The 23,613-nt window shown below is 42.2% G+C and overlaps 1 protein-coding gene across 5 annotated transcripts in view; it reads left to right on the top strand.

The window, feature by feature from the left end:
* The first annotated feature begins 1,085 nt into the window (after positions 1-1,085).
* The window catches only part of LCLAT1 (lysocardiolipin acyltransferase 1), a 185,335-nt gene continuing 162,807 nt past the window's right edge, over positions 1,086-23,613 (top strand). The window contains exon 1 of one of the 5 annotated variants that reach the window (XM_047852954.1): positions 1,086-1,240. The gene's annotated coding sequence lies outside the window, so the exon portion shown is untranslated. Of the gene's footprint in view, positions 1,262-1,362; positions 1,442-6,910; positions 6,929-16,491; positions 16,510-23,613 lie in introns of those variants that run through there. The other 4 variants (XM_047852955.1, XM_047852959.1, XM_047852960.1 and 1 more) reach the window with 4 other exon arrangements.

Here is a 23,613-nt window from a genome sequence, read left to right as displayed (position 1 = left end):
TTGTAAGAGTTGCGTGAAAAATGGAGATCTTTTATTCTAGCAATCTAATTTTAAAGCTAAAAATGAGGCCTGAGGTTATAGAGATCATTGGCAGAGTCAGCTTTTGTATTGGTGTTTACCTCTGCTGTTTCTGGTCGTTTTCTATTACAATTTTAGCACATCTTAAATACTTCCGTATTTCTGAACAAAATTAGAGAGGCTGTGAGGCCGATTTAGGAAAGAAGCTCAGGAACTTTTGATTCACAAAGAAATTGAGGGATAATTTTGCTGTATTGAAGCTCTGCCTCCCAAACCTATATGTCCATTATTATTACGCTATAAATTTTGTGAGGACATGAACCTTGTACTTAGACAATTCATCCCCCCCCCCTCCCGTGATGTGTTGAATAAACAAATACATAAACATACGTGAATGACTGCTGAATGGCTGTGTGTGATGCGTGGCTATATTTCTTATTTTTTAAGATTTTTTACTCTGTCTTTGTTGAAGGCCAGCAGGAGGAAAGCGTAGTGTGGGAAATGAAGGGGTTTAACCACAGTCCCACCATTATGGATCTTTAGAATCCTGTAGGTCAGGGGGCGGATACACCACAGTGCAAAGCGACGAGCACCTTTTACGAGGGTTAGTAACGGCTGTGGGCGTTCGGAGGAGAAGTTTCTCTAGGAAGGGGGAAATGCTGCGCCTGCTAGGGAGAACTTGGCTCTGCGCATCAGGAACCGGAGTTCTAGAACTGGTTCTACCACTGATTTGCCCCGGGACCTCGAGCTAGTAAAGTAGGCTTGTAAATTCAATTCCCCAGATTTCTGTTTTCCAGTCTGAAACTAGGGGTTGGCTGGACGATGAGGTTCCCTGGGACAATGCCCTCCGTGGTTTCCTATTGCTATTGTTCCTCGCCCTTACACCGCCCCCCTCTTCGGGAGGGCCAGAAGAGGAAGAGAGCGCGGCCCCTTTAAGGGAGCCCTCGACTACGGACGCCCGGGGTGGCCCCCGCAGGGGAGCAGGGGCGGGGCGCTGGGAACCCGGGCTTCCCACGCAGCCGGGGACGCCGTCTCGTCATGGAGCTCGCAGCCAATCAGGATGGAGCCTTCCGGGACGCATTACTAGGGCGACGGGCCGGACGCCTCCCCGCTCCGGGATGAATTAGCGGCGGGTTCTGTTCGGAGGTTGTGACCCCCACGGATTCTCCAGGTCGCCCACGCGTCCCCCAAGGCGACGCTCGACGTCCTCTGCCGGTCACAGGTGGGAAGCTGGAATTATCAGGTGGGGGTTGCGCGCCGGTAAAATGGCGGCGGCGGCCGGGGGATTCCCGAGTTGGCGGAGGGGGAGCAGTCTCACGGGCTCTTCCCCTGGAGCCGAGGTTCTCCCCGGGCTGCGGCCCAGGTAACGGTCACTTGGCCAGGAACTGGGGTCCTGACGCAGGTGGCGGCGTCGCGGGCTCAGGTGAGAGGAGGCGCGGGGAAGCTACTCCAGGAGCCTGGAGACACGTCGGGGGGCTTTGGGACCGCGCGGGCCGGCTAGGCGAGGGCGAGGCGGCTGCGGGGCGAGGAGGGCCAGGTGTCCCGTTGGACGGCCCAGATTAGCGTCCAGACCTTCCTGTTCCAGATGTGAGCGGGTCTGGGAGCTGCCTCGTCCCGGACATACTCCTGTTTCGGCCACTGTGCAAAACGTCCCAAGTGGCCACCACGTGCCAGCCCTGATCTGTGTATATCCTTCAGGCGCCAGATGCCTGCCCATAGGTGCCCGAGTGGCGGTGCCACGAAAGGAAAGGTAGGCCCCAGCCAGGAGCTGCTGTCAAGCCTGATCCTTGAGGCGTTTTTAACTTCTACCTGCTCCTTGAAGAGAAGAAATACTGGTAGGGCACTCGAGATGCCTCAGGGACCTTTTGGTTCCTTTGTACTTACCTGCTTCAGTTGGGTTCCTCGGAATATTGCATCTGCCTTTGAAGCTCATTAACTGTATTCCATATGCACGTGGCTGTATACGCGGCTGAGTATTGGGATTCAGTTTAAGCCCAGGGAAGTAACAAGTATGGTGAAGGGCTTTCAGAGATGAAATACTGTCTATACACGTCAGTCGCTTACTTGGGCAAAGACATGTCATGGAATATAATTAGTTGAGTTTTCAAAAAGTGTCCTAATGAAAGTCCTTTTTGCAACTGTTGATTTTTGAGAATAAAAGGAAATTGTCCGACTTTTAAAGGTTTTTTTCTTTTTTTAAAAAAGTTTCTCTTGCCACGTTTTACTTTGATGTGATAGATGAGCGTAATTATCAAGTGGCTTTTCTTTTCGATAGCAGGCTTGATTTTGCCTTGTTCTGTCATTGAGAAACACGGTAGCACTTTGTGTTTCAGCCCCAGTAGTTCTTGTCTTTTAGTGCCCACTTGTGTGTCAGGTACTGTGAAAGTGAGGCTTCTCCTACGTTTTAATTTGAGCTAATGGGTTAGTTCATCTGCTCCCATCTGCCTGTTGCTGACCGCCAAGAGGAAACGGTGGGGAAAACCTAAAAGACTTTTTCTTCCAAAGTGCTACCTGGAGATTTGGTCAGTTTGGCCGGGGGCTGGGGTAGGTGTGGTTTCCAGTTCCTACTCTGCCAATTAAAATACATTAGGGAAATCATATAACCTCTTTGTCAGTGTCTCCTCTCTGGACCGGGCAAAGCATTTCTTGTCCAAACAAGCTCATTGTATTGTGAAGAAAACAAAACAAAACAAGGCAATGTATATACGAAAGGGGTTAAGAAAGTTAAAAGTATTCAATGATAGCAGTTGACATTTATTACTATGCGGTTACTCTGCCAAGAACCTTATTTGTGCTGACTCAGTTACCTAGCAATTTTGTGAAGTACTTTCTCATCTTGTTATACCAATGAGGAAACTGAGGCACCGAATGGAACAACTCTGTTCTTAACCGCCATATGGTCTTCCGGTATCATACAGATTTGTTACGCGTTAAGGAGATATATAGGAACACGTTTTTCAATGAAGTAATTTTGTTTGTGATTGTTTTGGTTATATTTTATAAATAATAATTGTGTTTCATTCCGTTAGCATCCAACAGTGATTTATATGGTGATGACTACAGTTACTTTGGTTAAGTGGTATAGTCATCTTACTTTTGGTGCCCTTTATTTTAAAAATTATTTTAAAACAAAGAGTTGACTAATTTCTAACAGGAAGCAAAAATCAATAATTAAGGAAGATTTGGTTTTTATTAAACTCCAAAAGAATAATTTGCTGGGTGACTTTTGAACGAAAGCTTACGTTAGGTTGGTTCATTGCTTTGACGTATTTGCATTAAGTGTTCTAGTCTCTATAGGAAAAAAAGGATATGGAGTAAAAGTAGCTTGGACATTCATTCTTTCTTTGAGCCTTTATGGAATTGCCCTGCCAAGTCTTTGGCATGTAAAGATTAATTCCTGACCTTATCATAATGGAGTACAGGGAGAAATTTCAGGTCCAAAAGTTTGTAGACCAGTGAATAAGATAAATAATTAATGCAGTGGGAGAGGGACTCATATAGTTGTGGTGGATACAGAGAGCTGTGGAAACACATACAAGTTGCTTTTGTTGGGGGTGGCCGTGGCTAAGATATGAAGAGAAGTGACTGCAGGATAAAGGAGATAGGTTTTCTAGCCAAAGGAGTTAACAGTGGAGAGTCAGGACAAGTGAGAGTGCATTGGTGTCCAGGGGTCAGACCAGAGTTTTGCAGAAGTTGCTGAGAGAGAACCCAGCAATGATTGTGAATTCTCATCTGAGAGAGTAGGTTTATCCTGTGCCCAGTGGGGCCTGTAAAACAATCTTAGTCAAGTAAGTAATATGATCAAGTTTATGTTCTGGAGAGATGATTTTGGTGACAGGGCGATACTCAGAATGTAAGGAGACCAGTTAAGGACAGTTTCCATACTCCAAGCAAGAGGTGGTGAGGGAGAGAAGCAGGGCATTTACTGGCAGACCAGAGGTCAGAGTCTGCCACCACATTTTGAAGGTGGAATGGAAGATTGACTGGGTGTGAAGAATAATGGGGTGGGAGAAGGGAACCCTTGATAACCAAGTAAACAGGTGTTGGTTGTTTTGGTAACAATATGGTTGCAGATTGGAGACGTTGTTAATTTAGTGAAGGGTAGAGCAGAAAGTTCTTTGTTACTGGGTTTTAGGAGAATTGTAAACCCTTTGATGTCGTTGGGTCAATAAAGTTTAACAGAACCAGGCATATAACTTCCTCTAGGCTTCTGGTTTCATAGACTACAGAAAACTTACATGTCATAAAAGTCTGCAGGGTCTAGTGTGAAGGTGGATCCACTGGAGCAAAGCCATGAAAAAGGAGTGGGAAGAATCCTCGTAAGTGTGTTGGGGGTAAACTGTTAGAATAACATTTTTTCATTTATTTTTACATTAGATTTTAAAAATTTTATGTTTTATTTGTTTTTGAGAGAGAGGGAGAGGGAGAGAGAGAGAGAGAGAGAGAGAGAGAGATTGCGAGCGGGGGGAGGGGCAGAGAGAGAGAGGGAGACACAGAATCCGAAGCAGGCTCCAGGCCCTGAGCTGTCAGCACAGAGCCCGACGTGGAGCTCGAACTCACGAACCGTGAGATCATGACCCGAGCCGAGTCGGATGCTTAACCGACTGAGCCACCCAGGGCGCCCCACATTAGATTTTTAATATATTTGTGCAGAAGGCCATTATAATATGGAAGTAATCACAAATGAATTCTCTAGTTGTAAAAGTGATCTCCATGCAAACATTCATAACCCTAGAGTTGTCTAGCATCGAACAGTGCGTTCCAAATTGATTGCAAGGTGAAGTTGGAAACCCTGCAGAGATGCAGGATTTCATGCATTCAGAGCAAGGTTGAGAACTGTTCAGACCAGAAGCACAAGTCAGAGAACTAGTACTCTAGCAATACTAGAGTAAAATTCTTAGAAAGGACTGTGAAAGCAATGACTGTAACAGTGATTGATAAATTGGACTTCAGACTAAATTAAAATGAGAACTTCTCTCCTTCTACACCACTAAGAGAATGAAGGGCAGGAGTGCCGGGGTGGCTCAGCCTGTTGAGTGTCTGACTTCAGCCCAGGTCATGATCTCATGGTTTGTGAGACGGAGCCCTACATCCGTCTCCCTGCTGTCAGTGCAGAGCCCAATTCAGATCCTCTGTCCTCCTGCCCCTGCCCTTCCCCTGCTCTCTCTCCCTCCCTCTCCCTCAAACATAAATAAACATTAAAAAAAAAAAAATTAGGGGCAAAGTACAGACTGGAAGAAGAAATTTGCAATTCATATATCTGACCAAGGACTCCTACCCAAAATATGTGTGTGTGTGTGTGTATACAATTAATAAGAAAAAGTCAATTAAAAAATATACAGAAATTTTGAACAGGCTCTTTCTACTAGAGGATTTTTTTTTTTTCAACGTTTATTTATTTTTGGGACAGAGAGAGACAGAGCATGAACGGGGGAGGGGCAGAGAGAGAGGGAGACACAGAATCGGAAACAGGCTCCAGGCTCTGAGCCATCAGCCCAGAGCCCGACGCGGGGCTCGAACTCACGGACCGTGAGATCGTGACCTGGCTGAAGTCGGACGCTTAACCGACTGCGCCACCCAGGCACCCCTCTACTAGAGGATTTCTGAAGGTCTGTATACATACCTTCAGAGGAGCTCAAGGGGCGCCTGGGTAGCTCAGTCAGGTTGAGCATCTGACTTCGGCTTAGGTCACGATCTCACCGTTGGTGAGTTCAAGCCCTGCATTGGGCTGCTGTCAGCCTGTCCGCACTGAGCCCGTTTTGGATCCTCTGTCCGCCTCTCTCTCTGCCCCTAACCCATTCACACTCTCTTGCTCTCAAAAAATAAACAAAACATTAAAAAAAAGAGGTGCTCAACATTATTAGTCAATAGAGAAATGGAAATTAAAGCAGTGAGCTACTGCACACCTTCTAGAATGGCTGGAATCCAAGAGGAACGGATTTATATGTCTACAAAAACAAAACAAGACAAAAGTGAAAGGATGTTTGTAGAACCTTTATTTGTGGCTGCTAAAAATTAGGTAAAACCCAACGTACATTAGCAGTAGAATGGACAAGTCAACTGTGGTATATTTATAAAAGGAAACATTATAAAAGCAGTTAAAGAATGAACTGCTGATACACGCGTCCACATGAATGGATTTCGTAGACATAAGGAGCCAGACAAAGGATTGTATACCATATGATTCATTTAAGTGAAGTCCCAAAACAGGTTCAGCTATTTCCCCGTCCTAGAAGTGGAAGCGGTGGTTCCTCCGGCAACCTTTTGGGGTATTGGAAATGTTGTGTATGTTGAGTTGGGCAGTAGTTATATGGGTGTATGTATATGTAAAAACTCAAGTTGCACACCTAAGATTTGTGCACTTTCTGTTATCCTTTAAAGAGATGCTAGTGAGAATTGGCCATGTTAGGCTAATTAACTTGATGAGGAAAACCAGCAGGAATGATGACAAGAGAGATGCTTTGTAAGAATTTAAAAGGAGCATGAGAGGCTTCAGGGGAATAAATGATGAAATCTAGAATTTTTCTTTTGTGATAATTGTCTTGCAAAAGCAAATGTGAAATCAAGATTGTCATATCATGCCGTTTTACAGTTTAGCCACAAGATTATGTCCCAATCCCTTATTAATTCCTTGTCCTGAGAATTAGTGCATAGTTGTGAGTGTAACCTAAATTTTGGTTAATATAAGATACATTATGCAAATAAGTTGATTTGTATTTCGTTTCATTTTTGAAGGTGAAAATTCTAATCCAGTTTCTCTTTTTCATCATTGTGAAATGTCTCTGTTTAAGAGAAATCACTGTGTGGCTTTTTCCATTCTATGCTAATTGCTCTTGGATAAGGAGGACTCCTGTGATCCGCTTTGGCTGCAAGGTTTTGGATAAAGTAATGGAGCTGAGAAAAGCCTGTGGTGAGTTCCCAGTAGCAGTGAGGGAAAGTTCGAAAAAGGCCTTTGTGAACTTTCAGCCATCACGTCTTTACCTGGTCCTCTCTGTCTGGCAGTGGGGACACGGGGATCCTACTGTGATAACCCCAGAGGCAGATGGAAGGCATGTCTGAGGGGCACCGTCAATGAAAGCTGACCAGGGGTGATTAGCCACTTTTATCAGCAGACTTTCACAGTTGAGGTTTCTGAAAACTGAAATCGTTAACTTCCTCACTGGAAGTAGGTTGCTGCTCTGGGGACAATAAAGGGAAGACTTAAGCTACCCCTAGTTTTCCATGTCACATAAGAGCTCACCTCAATTTTATGCTTTTTTTTTTTTTTTTTTTAATTTTTTTTTTCAACGTTTTTTATTTATTTTTGGGACAGAGAGAGACAGAGCATGAACGGGGGAGGAGCAGAGAGAGAGGGAGACACAGAATCGGAAACAGGCTCCAGCCTCTGAGCCATCAGCCCAGAGCCCGACGCGGGGCTCGAACTCACGAACCGTGAGATCGTGACCTGGCTGAAGTCGGACGCTTAACTGACTGCGCCACCCAGGCGCCCCCATTTTATGCTTTAAAATAAGTGTATAGTTAATCCCCTTGGGAGAACTCGTGGAGCTGGTGACCTGGTATGGACAGGTGTCACAAAGCAAATGACGGAAGTTAGGAATAAGAGAACCAGGAGGAGGAGAAGTGAGCACTGCAGCCATTCACAGCCTTCTTTGTGTGGAGAGAAGGGGATTGTTTTTAGCTCAGATAGTAACTCTTTCCCCACAGGAATGTTCTGGTATCTTGGGGAAGGCAGCTTTGTCTTGGCTCTCATTATTTCTGCTGTCCTGTTGTTGTAATACAAGCACTTTCTTAGAATTGTGTTTTTATTGCATAGCCTTTAAATAAAAATCTGCCTCTGTGGGCTTACAGAGGAAAATGATGGTAAGTGGAGTGGCTTGAACACGGTAATGTTTATTTACTTAACTGGAATATTTTTGGACACTTAACCATGAACTTGGTGATGGGGACACAGTTGAATAAGACACAATTCCTGTCCTTGCATTTACTGTCTAGAGGGCGGGGATAAATCAGTGCCTTCTATACAGAGATCACTGAGATTTTTGTCACTTCTTGTCACCTGTGGGTTTTCTGTGATGAAAGGTAAGCATGGCAGCTGTAAAACATGAGGTCCATAGGCAGTCTTGGTGACACTCTCTTTTAGTAGCCATTAATAATAATCGTAAAAGCTAATATTGAGTGCTTACTACATATTGGGTTCAGTCCTAAAATGCTGTTAAGTTTGTAATTCCTCTAATTCTCACAGTGTCCCCTGTAAATACTATTATAGTCTTCATTTTACCGTTGAGGCAACTGAGGCCCAGAAAGGTTAAATGACATGGGTTTGAACCTAGGCAGTCTAGTTCCAGAGTCTGCTGTTTTGCCTGTTTTAATCCAGTTTAAATTGAAAATATACTTTATGTAAATATACTTATGTGGCTTTAAGTGTAAGAGATTATGATTTGAATAAGAGTATGCTTTGTATTACAAGTTATGCTCAAAGTTCCTGTATATCCTTGCAAACACAATTGACTAGCTGCATAGGGTGATTCTCTCTGTAATGTGGGAGTTTTAATATATTATTTTAAGTGTTTATTTTTGAGAGAGACACACAGAGCACAAATGGGGGAGGGGCAGAGAGAGAGGGAGACACAGAATTGGAAGCAGGCTCCAGGCTCCCAGCTGTCAGTGGAGAGCCCGATGCAGGGCTCAAACCCACGAACCATGAGATCATGACCTGAGCCAAAGTTGGACAGTTAACCAACCTGGTCACCCAGGTGCCCCTATAATGTGGATTTTTATTTTTTTAATTAAAAAAAAAAATTTTTTTTTTTTCAACGTTTATTTATTTTTGGGACAGAGAGAGACAGAGCATGAACGGGGGAGGGGCAGAGAGAGAGGGAGACACAGAATCGGAAACAGGCTCCAGGGTCCGACCCATCAGCCCAGAGCCCGACACGGGGCTCGAACTCACAGGCTCGAACTCACGGACCGCGAGATCGTGACCTGGCTGAAGTCGGACGCTTAACCGACTGTGCCACCCAGGCGCCCCTATAATGTGGATTTTTAAATGAGACATCCTTTTGCCCTTTTCCCCTTTCATGTGTTGTGATTATTTTGGCACTCTTTATATATATATATCATATATATAAAAATTTATAAACTTACACATTAACATATATATAATATATAAAAATATATTTTAAAGTTTTTTTATTTTAGGGGGAGAGAGAGAGAGAGCATGTGAGTGAGTGAGAGGAAGCATGCAGGAGGGGCAGAGAGAGGGGGAGAGAGGGACTCCCAAGCAGGCTCCACACTGCCAGAGCCCAATGTGGGGCTCAAATCCATGAACGTGAGACCATGACCTGAACTGAAATAAAGATTCAGATGCTTAAGTGACTGAGCCACCCGAGTGCCCTGGCACTCTTAATACTCTTGCATGTGCCTTTATATCATTGTGAAATTCAGTAAACATACACTACTGGGTTTTTATTTCTGTGTGTACATAATGGTATTTTATGATGTAGTATTCAAACTGGAGAATTTGTGAATTACTGGACTGACATACTTGTTAATGTGAATAACTACAAATAGAAACTTAAGTTGTACTTTCTGCATGGCTGTTAATTAAGACCAATTGATTAAATTAAAAGAAGAACTATATTTGCTTTGTCCTCTGTAACAACGGAAGAGAAGTGTAGAAGCAGGATTGAAGTAATGTAGAGTAGTCTGGGGGTGCTAGAGTAACCTTGTTTTGCTGAGTTTATTTAGGGTTGGAGTGAAACCAGCCCAATTTACCTTCTCTTGCCTTCTGAGAAGAAATACCTTAGAAGTCAGAGTTAATCAAGACTGAATCATTGCTAGAGCCACTGTTATAAATAGTTCTTGTGTATTGAGTGGGCTAATCTTCAGGGAACTCAGGCTACATGGGACATAATTATTCCCAAAGCTATTTTTATTTCTCTTTTTATCTCAGATTTATTTAACTCTCAAAAACTAGGGGCATGAGTATTCTTATTTTGAATTAAGCCCTCTAACATTGTGTATGTTTTTCTCTTTTGCAGTTGTGCTTCTGACTTCGTCAGGGCATTTTCCATACATATTTGTTCGTTGTTTATAATGTTTCTAGGAGATGGGTATTTATATTAGTTTCTTGTGGTTGCTGTAATAAATACCACAAACTTGGTGGCTTAGTACATCAAAAAAAATTTTTTTTTTCACAGTTCTAGAGGCCAGAAGTCCAAGATCAGACTCACTGGCTGATGTCAAAGTGTGGGAGGACTGTGCCACCTCCAGAGGCTCTAGGGGAAAATATGTTCCTTGCCTCTTCTAGTTTCTGGTGACTGCCTTCATTTCTTGGTTTGTGGCCACATCACTCTATTCCCTGCATCTGTGGTCACATTGCCTTTTCTTCTTCTGTATGTGGTCAGATCTTCCTCTGCCTTTCTTTTAAGTTTTTATTTTGGGATAATTATAGAGTTACTTTCAGTTGCAAGAAGTAATACAAAAGGAACCCATGTACGTTTTCCCCAAGGTAACATCTTGCAAAATTGTAGTACAATATTGCAACCAGAATATTGACATTGATACAGCCAAGACACAGAATAGTTTCACCATATGGATTCCTTATGTGGTACTTGGATAGCCACACACCCTCTTCTCTGGCAACCACTAATATGTTCTTCCTTTCTGTAATTTCTGCTATTGCAAGAATATTATATAAGTGGAATTATACAGTGTGTAACATTTGGGGATTGTCTTTTTCTACGTAACATAATTCCGTGGAGGTTCATCTATGTTGTTGCCTGTATCAATGGTTTGTTCTTTTTTCTTGCTTGGTATTCCTTAAGATCATTAGCATTTGGTGTGGATGTATCCATTGAAGGGTATTTTGGGTTAGTTCTAGTTTTTGGCTGTTATACATAAAGCTGTTATGAACGTTCACATACAGGTTTTTGTGTGGACTTAAGTTTTCATTTCACTGGGATAAATGCCCAGGAATGCAGTCGCAGGGTCATATTGTGGTTTTATAGACAAATGGGTTTGTCTCTGAACTCTCCATCCCATTGTCTATGTCTGTCCTTATGCTAGTGCCACACTGTCTTAATTACGGTTGCTTTGTGGTAAGTTTTGAAATCAGGAAGTATGAGTTCTCACTTTGTTCTTCTTTTTCAAGTTTGTGTTGTCTATTCTGGTTCCCCAACAAATCCATATGATTTAGAATCAGCTTGTCAGTTTCTGCAAAGAACTCAGCTGTGGATTTGGTAGTGATTTTTAATATATTCACTGAGTTGTACGACCATTACCACAATTAATTTTAATACATTTTCATCACCTCAAAAAGAAGCCCTCTGTTCATGAGAAGTGACACTTCCCTAACCCCCAACCTTTCCCCTTAGAAGCACGTTCTAATCTGCTTTCTGTCTTGGTGTATTTGTCTATTCTGGACATTTCACGTAAGTGGAGTCATAGAATATGTGGTCTTTTGTGATTGGCTTCTTTCACCCAAATGTTTTCAAGGTTTGTCCATGCTGTAGCATGTGTCGGTGCATCATTCCTTATGGCTGAATAATGAGCTGTTCCAAGGCATGGATAGGACACATTTTATTTATCCGTTGATCAGTTGATGAACACTTCTTGGCTATTATGAATAATGATGCCTTGAACACTCAAGTACAAGTTTTTGGGTACATGTATGTTTCAGTTGTTCTTTGGTGTTCACCTAGAACTTGAATTTCTGGGCCGTCTGGTAAACATATATTTAAATTTTGGAGGAACTGCCAGACTGTTCTCCAGGCTGTACCATTTTACAATCCCTCGGCAGTGTGTGAGTGTTCCCATTTCTCTACATCCACACCCACACTTATTATTACCTGTTTTTTTGATTATAGGGACATTATAGAGAAGTTACATTATAACATCCCAGGAGGTGTGAGGTGTTTTGATTTGCATTTCCCTGATGGCAAATGATGTCCAACATCTTTGCATGTGCTTATTAGTCGTTTGTATGTTTTCTTTGGAAAAATGTCTATTCCGATCCTTTGCCCGTTAAAAAATTTTTTTTTAATGTTTATTTTTGAGAGAGAAAGCGTGTGTGGGGGATGGGCAGAGAGGGGGAACAGAGGATGCGAAGCAGACTATGTGCTGTCAGCAGCGAGACCCATGTGGGGCTTTAACTTACACACAGTGAGATCATGACCTGAGCTGAATGAAGTCAGAGGCTCAACCGACAGAGCCACCCAGGTGCCCCTTGCCCATTTAAGAAATTGGGTTATTTGCTTTCTTATTACTGAGTGATACTAGTTCTTTATATATTCTAGATACAAAACCCCTTATCATATATAAGTTACAAAAATTTTCTCATGTAGGTTGCCTTTTCACTTGAAATGCAGTTGCTTTTTAAAATGTTTATCTTGGGGACACCTGGGTGGCTCAGTCGGTTAAGTGTCCTACTCTTGACTTCGGCTCAGGTCATGATTTCACAGTTCATGTGTTTGAGCCCCACATTGGGCTCTGCGTTGACAGTGTGCAACCTGCTTGGGGTTCTCTCCCTCCTTCTCCCTCTGTCCCTCACCAGCTTGCACCTGCATTCTCTCTCACACACACACTCTCTCTCTCTTTCTAAAAATAAAGGAATGAACATTAAAAAATAGACAAAAATGTTTGTCTTGTATCTACAACTTTGTTGAACTCACTTATTCTGGGAGGTTTTTGGAGTAGATTTCTTGGGATTGTCTGTGTAAACTATCATGTCCTCTGCAAATAAAGACAGTTTTACTTCTTTTCTGTGTAGCTTTTATTTCCTTTTCCTGTCTCCTTGCATTGACTAGTATTTCCAGTACAGTGTGAACTAGAGTGGTGAGAGGGGACATCCTTGCCTCATTCCCAGTAATGGGGATTGTGCATTTTGTCTTCTATCATTAAGTATAATAATGTTTACTGAGGGTTTTTGTAGATGCTCATTACCCGGTTGAGGACATTCTCCTTTATTCCAGTTTTTTTCTGAGAGTTTATCTCATGAACAGGCATTGAATTTTATCAGATAATTTTTCTGTATAGATTAGTGTGGTCATGTGGATTTTTTTTTCAGTTTGTTAATATTGTGGATTACACTGATCGATTCTTGAATATTGAACTAACCACGCATCTCTGATTAAATTCAACTTTTTATGTACTGCTGAATTTTATTTGCTAATGCATTGTTACGTATTTTTGTGCCTCTATTCATATATCGGTCTGTAGTTTTATTTTTCTTGTACTATTTTTTCTCTGGTTTTTGCATCGGAGTAATATACTAGCTTCATAAATGGGATTGGAAAGTGCTCCCTATTCTTGTATTTTCTGGAAGTGATTGTGTTAACTCCTTTTTAAAAATTTGGTGTAATTCTCTGATGAAACAATCTGGGCCAGGAGATTTCTTTTTCCAGTGGTTTTTAATTATGAGTTCAATTTTCCTAATGGTTACAGGGCTTTTCAAATTACCTGTTTCATTTTGGGTGAGTTGTAGTCTGTCCTGCACACAGAGTGGGGCTCCTCATTGCTGCCTGGCAGGGGTGGGTATTTCAGTTCCCCTCTAGGCCTCCGCTGAATACTACTCTGCAAACTTGACTGTTTCCTGCCATGGGCCTCCGCTGACCTTGCTGGGAGGGGTGGCTTTCCTACCCCACACTATGGAGGTGGTGAAAGTCTTGCCTCTCTACTAGGCCTTGCCGCATACTGCCCACGTGGGGATGGGAAGGAGTGCCTTGTAACTGTCACGGTAGTAAAGTCCAGGCTCTATAGATAGTTTCCATAGACACTGTGTGGCTGGGGAAGGGAGTCTTAAACCTACCTGGCAGGGAAGTCTGGCCTTTGATATCACCCCTGCAGGGGTAAAGGATTGGCTAAGGGAAGGAGTCATGTTGAGGTGTAATGTTACAGCCTGGTGAGAGTGAAAGGTTAGCTCCCTACTTGGCCAATGCTGTAGTGGATGGCGTGGGCCACAGTTTTGTCTGTGGTTTTTGGCTGGAGTGCAGTGGTTGTTATCTAAAAGTTTGTTGTGCTGTTCTTTTCTTGGTCCTTTGAAAGAGAAGAGACTTTTTTTGCCTAACCCCCTTTGGCGTTTCTGGATAACTGGCTTCTTCAACTCCATGTCCATATGGTATATGAGCCAAAAGGAAAGCCCAGGAGATTCACCACTGTGTTGTTCCATGGGTCCCGGGTTCCCAGCTGGTGTGCCTTTCTCTCTCCACCTTCAGAGTCTTCTTCTGTTTGTGCAGGGTTTTTCAATTGCAATTAGCTGGAACAGTAGGGGCAGCAGATCTAATCGACTTTACCATAGGTGGAAGTTGGACTGGGATTGTTTTGTTTTTTTATGGAAGAAAACATAGGATAGAAATTAATATACATAAATAGGCCAGTAAGACACTGAAGAAGTTAATTTTGGGTCATTTACTTGGAAGTGATAGTTTAATTCTGTCTTTATTTCTCCAGAGAGTAATTCCTTGTGTCTTTGTTCAGTAAAACCATGCCTTCATTCGTTCTAGATCTCTTAAGAAATTTGACAATCTAGTGGATTATTTCTGTATTTGTATGTGTGTGTGTGCATGTGCATGTGTATGTATATATACATTTATAAATTCATAGTGAATCTAAATTTCTGGCTTAGTATGTGACAGAGAAAATGTTATCTTAGTGGAAGATTAGTTTTCTGGAGAGGACTCCGTTTTTCTAGAGGTTGTTGGAAACCTTGAAGCTGTGGATTCTTTTCTAAAAGGAGAAATAGGCATTGTGCATAGTGATTAAGAGCTATGTAAGGAAATTCTGTGAAAGTCTTTCAGTAACCCAGAGGATTACTGGGGTCTTCGTTGGAAACCGTGTGATGTCTGGAGCACTTTTCTGGTAGGTTTAGCCTTTGGGGTCTGCAGCTTTTTTTTTTTTCATTTATTTTACAACTTCGTAAGTTGTCAGTAACTGACAGCAATGCAAATTCTTTTTTTTTTTTTTTAAAGTTTGTTTATGTATTTTGAGAAGGAGAGCGAGGGTGAGCGATCAAGGGAGAGGCAGAGAGAGAGGGAAAGAGAGAGAATCCCAAGCAGTGTCCAAACTGCCAGCACGAAGCCTAACTCGGGGCTCGAACCCATGAACTGTGAGATCATGACCTGAGCCGAAACCAGGAGTCAGTCACTCAACTGACTGAGCCATCGAGGTGCCGCAAATTATTCTTGTTCTTAAGACATGCATATGAATTTTTTGTTTGGAGATACAATTTATCTCTTTTCCTCTCTTCTGTAAGAGGCCAAGTTTTGGATCTATTAAGTAAATTCGTTTCACCATTTTTTTTTTAAATGTTTATTTCTTTTTGAGAGAGAGAGAGAGAGAGAGAGAGAGACAGAGTGCAAGCAGGAGAGGGGCAGAGAGAGAGGGAGACACAGAATCCAAAGCAGGCCCCAGATTCTCAGCTGTCAGCACAGAGCCCGCTGTGGATCTCAAACCCACACACTTCGAGATCATGACCTGAACTGCAGTCGCCACCCAGGTGTCCCTCGTTTCACCATTTCTGATTGCCTATATGTTTGTGCTTTTTGGATTCACTTTTGAGCCAGATGGAACATCTTATTTGGGCCATAATTAGTGAGTAAAGTAAAATCATAGACAGGTATTCATTTTATATTTGCATGGAAGACACCAAGTTATCTTTTTATTTGTTTAAATAATCCATTAACAGCTTGAACTGTGAATTTAGCCTGATGGGCTTGAATCCCTTGGTAGCATTTCCTGTCCTTGTGATTCGGAGCAGGGGATTTTGTTTTTTAACCTGTTTAACCACTGGGAGTAGCCTCGGTGCTTTTTCTGCTGTGGTGGTTGTGAGGCTTAAGAGAGATGTCACACCCTTCTCACAGTACCTCCTACATCTGAAGAACTGTTTTGTTATTAGAAGACTGTGGACAATTGGGGCGCCTGGGAGGCTCAGTCTGTTGAGTGTTCGATTCAGCTCAGGTCATGATCTCACGGCTTGTGAGCCCCAAGTCGGGCTCTGTGCTGACAGCTCAGAGCCTGGAGCCTGCTTTGGATTCTGTGTCTCCCTCTCTGTCTGCCCCTCCGCTGCTCATGTTCATTTTCCCTCTCTCTCTCTCCCTCTCTCCCTCTTCCCCGCCCTCAAAAATAAATAAACATTAAAAAAAATTTAGAAGACTGTGAACAACTGATTTTATTTTCCTGAGACGTAAATTCTTAATTTGTAACAAAAAATGAAGGGATTTTTTTCTTGATTGTTAGGTCCTAGATTTCACTGGTGATAATTGGAAAGAATGAAGCAAAGCAACTGATAACAGTTGCTTTTGGAAGTGAGGACATTTTGAACATGCATGTGACCTTGCTACTCTGAGAAAGGGAAGTGGACAGTCTGATCTGATGAGCAGTTCCTTACAACAGTGGCCTGGTAATTTAATTCAGTAAACATTGGTCATGGAGATCCTGTTTTGCTTTCCTTTGTACTAGGAAGAAGCATTAGGGCTGGAAATGTCGCTTAACAAGGTAACAAAAATATTATCTTTTTGCCTTAAAAAATTTTGGAGGGTAGATCTTGATAGAAGGAAGGCTAAATTTAGAGCTCAGCACCTTGATGGACTGGGAATGTTCACAAGTAAGTAGAACCGGAAAGGGCTGAATTTTGCTTAATATAGGGGTAACCATTTGGGGTTTCCAAGGTGATTTTTGGGGGGAGTAGGAGTTGAGGTGAGAGAAGAGGGAGGAACTGGAGAGATGGCTCAAGGGTATCTGTTACTTACATTGACTATTCCCTCCGAACCTCAGTATTTACAAATGTTTTACTTCAGGAATTTTGGGGGCTTTGGGGGTTCAGGTGTTGGGAGTAAGGTAGCATTGGTGAATTGATTGAGAAGGGATCTTCAGAGGCTGAGAGAATTTAAGCCTGTCAGAAATTAGCAGTGGGTTGGGGGAGTAGTTTGGCTTTCTGTGGGTTATGTATTTGGAGCAAGTTAGGGGGTGGTTTGAGCCAAGGGCATCCTCACTACTGTTAGCTTAGGATAATGAAAATAAACCACGATGCAAGATGCCCCCCACGCGAACAAGGAGTTTATATGTAGGTAGATAACTATAGTTATAATTGGTTTACATACTCTAATGGAATTAAGTACTACTATAAACAAAAACAACCATCTGCCTGATGCAGACATTTTCTGTGTGCAGAGTAGAATCGTCCTTTTAATTTGGCCTTAGACCCAGAGTCCAGGAAGTGGGGATAGTGTGTCATACCTGCTTTCTTTTGGAACATCTTCGAGTTCCTCTAGCAGTCTTTGGAACTTGAATACATCAGATGTTGTGGAGTGTGGGGCAGGGAGCTGTCCCTTACCCCATTCCCGTTGGAGGTTGGGATCTAGGCTTGGATTTTGCCCTCACTCTATATTCTGTCTAGAGGTGTTGCTATCTGGGAAAAACCCAAACTCCAAGGACATGGCCGGTTTAACAGTGCTGCCTCCCTTTCAGTCTGGAGTTTGGAAACATGGGACACGCTGGGCTCTTACCACACTCTTCTGGCATTCCCGTCCTTACTTAGCACTGCAGCCAGCACAGTCTCTCAGATTCCTGAGTCAATAAGCCTGTTCATTAACGCAGTCAGTACTAGAATGTGTCGTTCCCATGGGCCCATTGTATCCTTTTGATACCAGGAACCATCTGACTAGCCCAGTATGCTGTTCCCACTCCCTGCTTTCCCTTTCTTCCTCCATTTCTCACCCTCACTGGCTGAAAGACAGAGTTGAGACTTTGTTCTGGGATGCTAGCAACAAGAGGAGGTGATGATATGTGTGGTGTCTATGCCAGTCACATGGGGGCCTCTAGATGTGGGGTGATGTTTGGGTGGGGGATAGTGGCACGGGCTGTGAAAGGATTTGCCCAAGACAGAACAAAGGGATAGAAACGTATTGAATATACCTCAAGGGAGCAGCAGGCAGGACAACAGAGGAGAGGCTGTCTGCCATGAGGCAGGAGGTGAGGGCTGTTTTTAAAGGGGGAAGGTGAGGAGGTATGGGAACATGGGGAATTTTCCCTTTTTTGGTAACTGTGTCTGGTTGTAAGCAGTCCTTTGGATAGTTATGGCCTATGAGTATTTGGAAGTGGGTGGCTTGATGGGCATGTCTGTGTTCAGCCAGGGGGTCTCTGTGGGCCCTTTCGCCTTGATCAAGTTTCCAGTGCTCAAGCCTGTTGTTTAAAAGCCACCTCTATAATATGTACATTGTGGGGTAAAATAAGTTGTGATGCTTCTGAAGTGTGGGCCATTAAAATGGTAGTTCCTAGTTATTGAATGTACTTTCTAAAAGCTGGACTGTAAAAGCTTTGAGTAAAATCTGTGTAATGGTGTCTGTGCTTGAAGCGTTTATCCTGCTTCATGTATCTGAACAGGAAGATTTTCTGAATTGATTATGGTTGTTCTGTTTATGTTGTGTTGTTGAAATGTTCTGTGGTTGTTCCATAACTTTTCCTTGAAAAAATAAACACTTCTGTTAGATGCATTGTAAGTTTCCTGTTGATAGGTAATAAAATGGTCCTTTTCTGTCAAAGAACAAGACCTAGCATTTCTGTTTGGTATTTGGTCATGTGGTTCTTTCTTTCTTTCTTTCTTTCTTTCTTTCTTTCTTTCTTTCTTTCTATAATTTTATTTTTAATTTACATCCAAATGAGCATATAGTGCTAATTGAAACAATGGTTTCAGGACTAGATTCCTTAGTGCCCCTTACCCATTTAGCCCATCCCCCCTCCCACAATCCCTCCAGTAACCCTCAGTTTGTTCTCCATATTTATGAGTCTCTTATGTTTTATTCCCCTCCCTATTTGTATATTATTTTTGTTTCCCTTACCTTATGTTCATCTATTTTGTCTCTTAAAGTCCTCATAGGAGTGAAGTCATATGATTTTTGTCTTTCTCTAATTTCACTTAGCATGATACCCTCCAATTCCATCCACATAGTTGCAAATGGCAAGATTTCCTTCTTTTTGACTGCTGAGTAATACTCCATTGTGTGTGTGTGTGTGTGTGTGTGTGTGTGTGTGTGTGTGTGTGTGTGTGTGTATGTACATATATGTATACACATGCTACACCTTCTTTATTCATCCATCGATGGACATTTGGACTCTTTCCATACTTTAGCTATTGTTGATAGTGCTGCTATAAACATGGGGGTGCATGTGTCCCTTCGAAACACCACCCCTGTATCCTGTGGATAAATGCCTAGGAGTGCAAATGCTGGGTTGTAGGGTAGTTCTATTTTTAGTTTTCCAGAGTGGCTGCACCAGCTTGCATTCCCAGGTCATGTGGTTCTTTTTGAATCTTTATGTTAAAAATGAATTACCATTTTGTTTAGAGTCCAAAATAGTAAATGGAGTATGTTCTAGAGGTCAGCCCTTGCCTTTTAGGCTTAATGCAGTAACTAACTTGCTTTTGTTTGGCTCTAGTAGATGGTTATGTGACACCACGAGCAAGTATCCTCTCTTAAGTAGTGAGGGCTTCCTTTGGGGGGCGGGTAGGGAATCTTCTATGTGGATAAGTCTGAAAACTGAGTCTGCCGTGTCCTTCTCCGTCTCTAGGTGCACGTTCTTCATCTGCCTGGGTCCTTTTGAAATCACTGGTTGTGATTCAATCTCAACTTGGTTAACACTAAATTCATTCTCAGTCCCTTCCTCAGTTCCCTGCTGGATGTGTCTGTTTCTATTTAGTCATACAGACTTGAATTGTTATATTCAGTTTGGCCCCCCCACCCCCTTTTTTCTATTCTTTTGTAAAGTTTTTGAAGTTTTTTTTTCTTCCTCATCTTTATGCTTGTGTTATTTTGATAGCCTACTACTAGGTTTCTAAAATAATAGCTTCATGTGCATGTGATATAATAAAGAAATGTCTGGTTCTTGTCCCTGAATCCAGATGTAGAGCTTCAATAACCCTCGGAATTTTCTGAGTAGGGGTAGGAGTATCTTTTGTTATTCATAATGAGCCCCCTTTAACCTTACCTGAGTTTATGGTGATCACATGACTCGGGGATGGGCCCTTAGATAGTTTCAAGGGAGGGTCTGGGAAAGACTCAGCTCTCAATTAGAGGGTCAGAACTTTACTACCCCTTGATCTCTGGGGTGAGGAGAGGGACTGGAGATTGAGTTCAGTCATACATAAATTATGATTCAATCAACCATGCCTGTGTAACGAACCCCTTTATATAAACTCTGGACACTGGAGTTTCCAGGCTGGTGAACACATGGATGTGCTAGAAGGGGGACACCTGAATTTCCCCAAGGGGGGGGGGTGTGTGTGGAAGTTCTGAATCTCTCCATTCTCTTTCCCTAGACCTGGCCCTATGCATGTCTTCCACTTGGCTGTTGCTGAGTTGTATGTATCCTTTATAATAAAGCTGTAATTGGTTAAGTACAGTGTTCTCAACAAGTTCTGTGAATCATTATAGCAAATTACTGCACTTGAATGAGGGTTATGGGAGCCCTTGAATTTGTAGCCAAGTTAGAAGTTCTGATAGCTTGGGGGATGTGTGCTGCAAAAGCAGTCTTGTTGGGTGTCTTGCCCCTTAGCTTGTGGGATTTGATACTAATGCCAGGTAGCAATTGTAGGATACCCAGTTGATATCAGAGAATTGGTGGCAGGCTGCAGTGTTTTTTCTTTGGTAGGCATTGTGGTATGTGTTATTTTATGTAATATTACAGCTAGGTAGGTTTTTGTTTTATCATCCTTGTTTTATAAAGGAAGTGAAGCTTTAATTTTTTTAATTTTATTTTTTAAATGTTTACTTACATATTTATCTTTAATGTTTATTTTTGAGAGAGAGAGAGAGAGAGTGAACACATGCATAAGTGGGCGAGGGGCAGAGAGAGAGGGCAACACAGAATCTGAAGCAGGCTCCAGGCTCTGAGCTGTCAGCACAGAGTCCGATGCGGGGCTTGAACCCATGAACCACAAGATCATGACCTGAGCCGAAGTTGGACGCTTAGCTGACTGAGCCACCCAGGCACCCTGAAAGTGAAGCTTTTAAAAAGTCCTATAGCTTGCCCAGAGTCCTTGAGCTGGCAGCGGCACACTCAGTGTCTTCTGATTGTAGAGTCCCTACTTAACCCTTTTTGCTGAGCTCCTTCTTGATTGAAGGGTTGGAACTTTACCAACTCCCCCTCTGGCAGCTGTGGACTGAGGACTGCTTTTTCTACATCGCTGTGGAGCTCAGGAACTTGCAATTCTCCATTATGGTAGGATGGAACCCACACTCCTTAGGCAGCTACTCAAGACTCACCACATTTCATCAGGTCCAGGCTAATAATACTGTCCTAGTCTTTATATAGAACAAATGAAAACAAACACCTCTTGTGTTTCTTGGGTGGGCCACTCAGTGTGTATCTCCAGTGAATTGCACTGGAGATAGAAGATACATTTTCCAGTTCCTTAAAAACTATAATTGAAAAGCCAGAATATATTAAAAGATGTCAGTATAAAAATAGCATGTGATGACCAAGTGAGCAGTACAGATCATGAAATATTTCTGGAATTCAAAAGAGCAATTCATGGAACAGATGTTACTTGAGTATGGTCTTGAAGAGATGGTAGGATTTTGGTAATTGGCTGGGGAGAGGACCCTTCTAGGTAGGAAGCCTGTGAGTAGAAAGGAAAGGAGAAGGTTGATGGACATGTACTGAAAGGTGGTGTTGATGGCAGTGAATGCTTCAGTTTATCTGGAGGGGGACCTTTTCCGAAGCCTGGATCTACTTTGACAAAAGCAGATCTGAAGACACAGCATGTCTTCAAAAGTTTTAGTGTATTGATTTAAGTAACTGAATTTGTGCTAAAACTTTATTCTTTGAAGTTAGAGTTGTTTGTAATTAGCTAACTTAGGGCCAACCTAGGTGATCAGGTCAGGTGATCATGTTGGTTAATACCAGTTTTATTTAAAAATAAGGTGTAAATACAATTGAGAATTACCTTTTTGTCTGTCACCTGAGCTGACCAAAGGATATTTCAAACTATACGAGTTTGAAAGTATTTTTAGTAGTGCAACAGCAGAATAAGTATATTCAAAGTAACTAGTCTGAAGGAGATAGCATTCTTTATGTTGGGTAAATTTGGATGAATATATTTTTTGTTTTTTCTCTTAAGTTTTAATTAATTAATTTATTTTGAGAGAGTGCCAGAGAGAGAAGAGAGAAAGAGAGCGCGAGTGGGGAGGGGCAGAGAGAGAGAGAGAGAGAGAGAGAGAGAGAGATAGAGAATCCCAAGCAGGCTCCTCATTGTCAGCATAGAGCCCTACATGGGGCTCGATCTTAGGAACCCTGAGATCACCACCCGAGCCAAAATCAAGAGTCGGATACCCAACCAACTGGGGCACCCAGGTGCCCTGAGTATGTTTTTAAAAGTCTTCTTTGTATATGACTCACTACACCGTTTCAGTCTCCTGTATTCTGTAGAGTTTGAATTGGATCTGTTGGTTTCTGACCAGTAACACTTATTGTTCATGTGGCCTCCCATTTAAAAAGGAAGAACGTGGGGTACCTGGGTAGCTCAGTCAAGCATCTGACTCTTGATTTCGGCTCAGGTCTTGATCTTAGGGTTTGTGAGATTGAGGCCTGCATCAGGCTCTGTGTTGTGTTGGCATTGCGGAGCCTGCTTGGCATTCTCTCTCTCTGCCCCTCCTTTGTGCCCTCTCTCTCTCTCAAGATAAATAAATAAAATTGGAAAATGTGCCCTGTAAAATTATGACTTAACAGATAATCATTTTTTTTTAAGTTTTCTTATTTATTTTGGGGGGGGGGGCGGGAATCCCAAGCAGGCTCTGGACCATGAGATTTTAAGTGTTGGATGCTTAACCAGCTGAGCCACCCAGGTGCCCCAGACTATCAGTTTTTATAAATGACCTGTACTGTGGACACTTGGAAAAAAGGCTATGTATGACATTTGGTATTGGTCTGTTGATTTTTTTTTAATTGAGGTGAAATTGACATATTTTAAAGTGAGCAAATCAGTGGCATTTAGTACATTCAGTGTTGTGCCACCACCACCTCTCTCTCGTTCCAAAGCACTTCATTATCTCAGAAGCAAACCTGGTACCTTTAAGCATATACTTCTCTTTTTTTCCCCAGCCCCTGGCAACCCAAATCTACTTTCTGTCTCTATGAATTTGCCTGTTCTGGATATTTCATATAAATAGAATCATACAGTATGTACTTACTGAGTCTTACTTTTTTTACTTAATGTAATGTTTTTGAGGTTCATCCGTATTGTAGCATATATTAGTACTTGATTCATCCTTAAGGCTGAGTAGTATTTCCTGTGTATATACCACAATTTGTTTAGCCATTCCTCCATTGATGGGCATTTAAGTTGTCTCTACCTTTTGGCTATGGTGAATAATGTTGCTTTTATAAACATTTGTGGACAAGTATTTGTTTGAGAACCTGTTTCTAGTCCTTGGTAAATACCTAGGAGTGAAATTGCTGGGTGATATAGTCATTCTATATATGAGGAACTGTCAACCTGTTTTCCACAGCACATGCACCATTTTATACTGTCATCAGCAATGTTTAAGGGTTCCAAATTTTCCATGTTTTCACCATTACTTGTTATTTCCCATTTAAAAAATTATA

This window comes from Prionailurus viverrinus, chromosome A3 (assembly GCF_022837055.1).
Source record: "Prionailurus viverrinus isolate Anna chromosome A3, UM_Priviv_1.0, whole genome shotgun sequence".
NCBI lineage: Eukaryota > Metazoa > Chordata > Mammalia > Carnivora > Felidae > Prionailurus > Prionailurus viverrinus.
The sequence above is the reverse complement of the archived record's forward strand: the minus strand, read 5'-3'. Positions and strand labels throughout refer to the sequence as shown.